The sequence below is a fragment of the Zingiber officinale genome, chromosome 6B (genome assembly GCF_018446385.1).
Source record: "Zingiber officinale cultivar Zhangliang chromosome 6B, Zo_v1.1, whole genome shotgun sequence".
Classification (NCBI taxonomy): Eukaryota; Viridiplantae; Streptophyta; class Magnoliopsida; order Zingiberales; family Zingiberaceae; genus Zingiber; species Zingiber officinale.
Window position 1 is genome coordinate 79774660 of NC_055996.1, and position 6010 is coordinate 79780669.

Here is a 6010-nt window from a genome sequence, read left to right on the forward strand (position 1 = left end):
ATATTTCATTATTATCATATTAACATTGATATTACTATACATAAAATCATCTTAATTTTTTAAAAAAAAATTGATTTAACCCCTAAAAAAATACTCACTAAGTGATTAGACCCTAAATTTGGATCAAATCAGGTCAACCCGAACCCAATCTGACCTGGCCCAAAAATTTTCAATCCAAAATCCCTCCAACCCGAACTTGATCTGAATCTTAAAATTTCTAATATGAACCTGATTTTTTTTTTGAGTTGACTTAGGGTGGGTCATCGAGTTGGGTTCAATTTTGGCACCCTTACTGAAACTGAAGAGATGGATGGAATTAAAAAACATTTTCCACTTGGCCCCATGGATAGATATGCATCCATAAATGCTCTAGAAAATGTAGGTTCTTCGTCAAAAAAATATAAATGAAGCTCTTTTCAAAGAGAAAACTCAACACGTTCAACAATATGTTGGGAGATGAGTTTATGAAAATGGAATCTCATTCAATGTTGTTGATAATGATAGCTTCAAGAAAACTAATAGAGATAGTGGGTCAATTTGGGCCAAGATTCAAGCCTCCAACTCAATATCATCTTAGGGAGTGACTGTTGAAAGCCGAAGTTGATAGAACAAAGCAACTACTAAAGAAACATGAAGAAAAATGGGCAAAGAATGGGTACTTAATCATGACAGATCCATGGAGTGATATAAAAAGAAGAAGCATCTTAAATTTGTGTGTTAATTGATTTGCGTAGATTATATACGCTTTTATGCATACTTTAACGCACATCTACTTATATTTCATTAGCATAATCTATGTTTATTTCACCCTATTTCATTATAATATCATATTTCTACTCATTTTATTCGGAGATCTACTCTTGGTTTATTTTGATTGATAGGATGCAATTTGGAGAAAAAATGATACTTAAATGGAGTCTAGAGCTTCCAAAGTGTTCAGGCTGTGTGAAACTCACACGGGCATGCGAAAATCAAATTTTTTTTCATGTTCTGGCCGTGTGGAATCTGCACGGTTGTTTGGAGGTCGTGTGAAGGCCGTGTGGAATCCACACGGCCGTGTGAAGGCCATGTGGAATTTTTAGCACTGCAGATTGAAACTAAAATGATCATAACTTTGTGCTCGGTTTGAGTTGCAGGCCGTTCTTTATTTTAAAATATAGATAACGTCAAGATCTACAACTTTGATGAAGACTTCAACTAGATAAAACCCCATCTTAATGGTCTAAAAGACGTTGCAATAAGACATAGCCATACAGAGCCATGCGAAGGGCCATGCAAGGGGTGTGTGGAATCCACACGGTCGTGTCGATCCACATGGGTCGTGTGGGAGTTCCATAGAAGAAGAAGACTTTGGCCATGTAGACCACATGGCCGTGTCACATCCCCATATTAAAAGAAGTCTTTGGTCGTGTGGACCACACGGTCGTGTCACATTTCAAGAGAAGAAGTAGAGTTAGGTCGTGTCAATCCACATGGGTCGTGTGGAAGTTCCGGAGAATGAGAATACTTTGCCGTGTGGACCACACGGTCGTGCCATCAGACCAAAGCCAAGGTAGCACATGGTTGTGTCGATTCACGCGGTTGTGTCACGACCCATGCAAGGGTTGTGCCAAGTGCTATAAAAGAGGGTTTTTCTCCCCTTTTCATGAATCTTTGGCTTGGGGGCTCACCCCCATTCCTTGGAGGAGGGTTCTCCCCCTTGGGGAAACCCTAGTTCTTCCATCTTCACCGATCTGTCCACCTTCGGAGCAAGGATTAATTACATCTAAGAAGACCGATGCTACATGGGCAAGCTTTCTCTTCTCTTTATATTTTGAGTTGTAGATTATTTTACTTCTTGTTTCTTGGTTGTATTTTCTTGCAATGGAGTAGATCTCTAGATCTAGGATGTAGGAAGTAGCTATGATGTGATTATAGATGTTTGAACTATGTATTTGGATATTTTCTTATTCAATGAAGTGTTATGTCATGTTCTATTTGTGTTGTGCCTTCTATGTGTCTGATGAAGTGTGTTAATGGTGCAAACATATAGATGTGGAATGATTATGGTTCTCATAGAGGGATACCCTAGATCGTATGATCGAGGGGCGCTAGTGACAGGCATATCCCACTAACAGACATCTAGGGTGTCATCTTGAAAGGAGAAGAAATTCTCTACATGGAAGTAGGTAGTCGTAGTCAATTGTAATCCTCATCTCTATTTTATTATGTAGTGCATGTGTTCCTATATTTTATGACCGAGGGACGCTAGTGACAGGCAAATCCTGCTAACGAACTTCATAGGAATCATTCCTATTTAATTGCAAGGGATGTTGATCTACCTACTCGGCCGGTTGTCCATTGCAGGGGATAGCCGGCAACTTTCTACATGTGCATAAGAATGGAGGTAAGGAGATGAATAATGCATAGGGTCATTAACTAGCATCATAGTGAAACCGAAATCCTAGTATATATCCATCCCCAAACCCAACTCTCCCTCTTTAATTTCTCTACTCTTTACATTCTCTCTTTTCTTCATCTCTCTTTTCCAATTAACCTTCGATTGTCTAGATAGCTCACTGTGCAAAGTTAACTAGTGCTTAATCAACATACCCTGTGGATTCGATATCTTTTGTATTACTGACGACATAACCGTGCACTTGCGGTGACATAACAAGTTTTTGACGCTGTTACCGGGGACTATTTTCGATTGCCATTAGTTGATTAACATTTGAGTTATTCTAGACATTTTTATATTTGAATTTTTGTTTTTCTTGTTTTTAATTTTGAATCTTTGTTTTTGTTTACTTCTACATGTCTATCCTATTTTGACTATTATCTTTTAGATGGATATGCCTTCCTTGAATGAAATGATGTATGCTTTAATTCAAAGGTCTCTACAAATGACTATCGTGAATTCTACTAATGTTTATTGTCATAGTTATGATACAACAGGTCATTTAAAGAAGAATTGTCCATTACAATATGGTCGTTCACATAGAAATTGGCATTATCTTCCTACTTACAATTATTGGGTTGAACAACAATGTGAAGCTTGTAAGGAGATAGGCCATACAATCGAGAATTGCATTAAGCTACACAAGTTGGAAGCAATAATAGATGAACTCGATAAAAAGCTTGATCTAATGGCCTCATCACATTCTCAGACATATAGCCCTAGTGGGAGGTACCCTCAAATTTTTTTCAGAAATAATCAAGAGGAGAACAACTATGAACCACCATCTCAGCTGGGAAGAATAGAGAAGATGTTAGAGGACATTGTAACCTTACAAGTTGAAACACGTAGGGAAATCTAGAGTATAAATGCTAAGCGCAATGACATAGATTCATCAAGTGTTAGGATGCCAACTAAACTTTCAACTTGGGAGGAGTCTCAAATGAGCGAATATAATGAGGGTGAAAGCATTGAGGCATCAATTGAAGAAGAAGATTTAATTATATCTTCCATTATTACTGATACTCTTGATGCTAATGTTGATTGTGATATATTATGCCCCACTTATGATTATTTAGTTGATGAAAGTGTAAGGACTTGTACTATTGAAGCAAGGATCCAAGAATCACTTCCTTCAGTCGCACAACCATTTGATATTGATAAAAGTGTAGGAACTTGTGCAATTGAGGCAAAGCCCCAAGAGTCACCTCTTTTAGTAAGACCACCATTTGAGCCACTCCTACCCACATCGGAGAACATGTTCGATAATTTAGTCTCTTCGGTAATTGACAGTGGTAAGATTTTATTCAATATTTCTAAAGCTAATAACCAATATTTTTTTGAGCATGTTGGTGGCATGACATATTTTCCACGGCATTTAATTAAGGAGTGACTTTGTTATAAGCTTTTGAAGGAGAGCGTTATTTTTGAGGAACTAAGGACCTGTTGTAAAAGGGTTTTTAAATTTTTAACGCCTCTGAGGTCATGATTTAAGTGAACCAAATAAGGGGTCGAGCTTATGACATTAAACAAGCGCTTCTTGGGAGGCAACCTAAGTTCAATCTTATTTTCATTCATGTTTTTAGTTACTTTCTAGTTGTATTTCTTTCCTCATAATAACGTCATATCTGTTGGTTGCTACTTGGAAAACCTATAGGTTCCACTGTACAAAAATTTTGTATAAAGGTCTGAACCTTTTCCTAGCTACCATGTGTTCTTTTAAATTAAATTTTGGATCGCCTGCGGAACTTAACACGTTTGATCCAAAACTTAATCTATTTGTTCTTTTAGGTTTTGACTTAGATCTCCTGCGGAACTTAACACGTTCGACCCAAGTCTCCTTAAGTTATTAATTCCATTAAATATTAATTTCCATAATTGGTTCCCAGTACTGACGTGGCGAGGCACATGTGTAACGACCCAATTTTCCTGATTTCGAGTTCCAAATGTCCATAAAAATATTTGGAAATGCTTTTAAAATATTCTAGAGATTTTTAGAAATTTTTAGAGTATTTTTACGCAATTTTTGGAGGTCGTTTAGTAGGTTAACAAAAAGAAAGAAGTTTTGACAAAAACCGTTGAAGGTGAGACTCGAACCCAAGAGCTCCGGCCGAACCCGACCTAACCGGACACAGCCAACCAACTGGGCTACGCACGCTTTGTTAACTAAGTATTGGGAGAAATAAATTTAAAGTATAGATAGTAATTAATAATAACCCGAATTATAAGTGAAGGTTTAGGTTTTCTTTTCCCCAAAACCTAACCTCCCTCTCCTCTCGTTCTCGCGTGCGGCAGCGTCGGCGTTGCTTGGGCGAAGACGAAGCCGAAATTAGGGTTGCGTTCCGGCGGCTGGCGAGCATTCTTCTTCAAGGGTTCTTCACAAACCAAGCTTCTCTTGGCAAGGCAAACGCTCGGGCAAGAGAAGAGGCCGAGATTTGGAGCTACCCGAACCCTAGAATTCCCTTCCTTCTCGGTTGTAAGTCCAAGAATCGTCGGTAAGTACTACTCACCTGCGTTAGGAGTTGTTTCGGGTTTTTCGTTTGATTTTTCCTTACTTCCGAGGCCTAGCATGAACCCTAGACTTAGTATTTGGGCTGCACAGCAAGTTGCCCTTTCCTTTTCATGAGCATAGCATGTTAAGGTCAAGAAATTGTGTTCTTTGTTCATTTTGAATTCAAAGCACGTTGTAAAGATTTTTGGTTTCTTTAGTTTTCTGCCGTGAGTCTTATAGGAAGAAGATGAATGATTTAAGTTAAGCATGTAGGATTGTTTTCCTTCTCTAGGTTCTGTGCAGAATACATCCTTACTGTCATTAGAAGCAACCTTTCCTTATACTTTGCTTAATTGGAAATAATTCAACATGAGTAGATTTTAGTGATACATGCTTTAGTATACCATGCGTAGATGTTTGATAACCGCAGTATCCCTTCTTATATCTCGGTTTCTATGAAAGGTGCTTATTTCCAATTATGTTAAGGATTATAGCATGTAGTAGTATGCAGATTGAGTTTCCCTTGCCACTAAATGAGCATGCACAACTTAGTATACTAGTAAGTTTGGATAGATTATTTGTTACTGTTTTAAGGGCAAGAATAACCTTGTTATAATAGTTCAGAGTTAGTTTATTTTGCCCTATTTTACACCATGTTTAGTAAGTCCAAGTTAGCTTTCTTTTGCTCTATCTTACAACATGTTTAGTAAGTCCAAGTTAGCTTTCTTTTGCTCTATTTTACAGCATGTTTAGTAAGTCTAAGTTAGCTTTCTTTTGCTCTATTTTACAGCATGTTTAGTAAGTCCAAGTTAGTTTTCTTTTGCTCTATTTTATAGCATGATTAGCAAGTTTGAATTAGCTTACTTTTGCTCTATTTTATAGCATGATTAGTAAGATTAGATTTGCTTCTTTTGCTCTTATCACAGCATGTTTAGATAGTTCAAATTAGTTCTCTTTTGCTCTATTTTGTAGCATGATTAGTAAGATTAGATTTGCTTCTTTTGCCCTTATCACAGCATGTTTAGATAGTTCAAATTAGTTCTCTTTTGCTCTATTTTGTAGCATGATTAGTAAGATCAGATTTG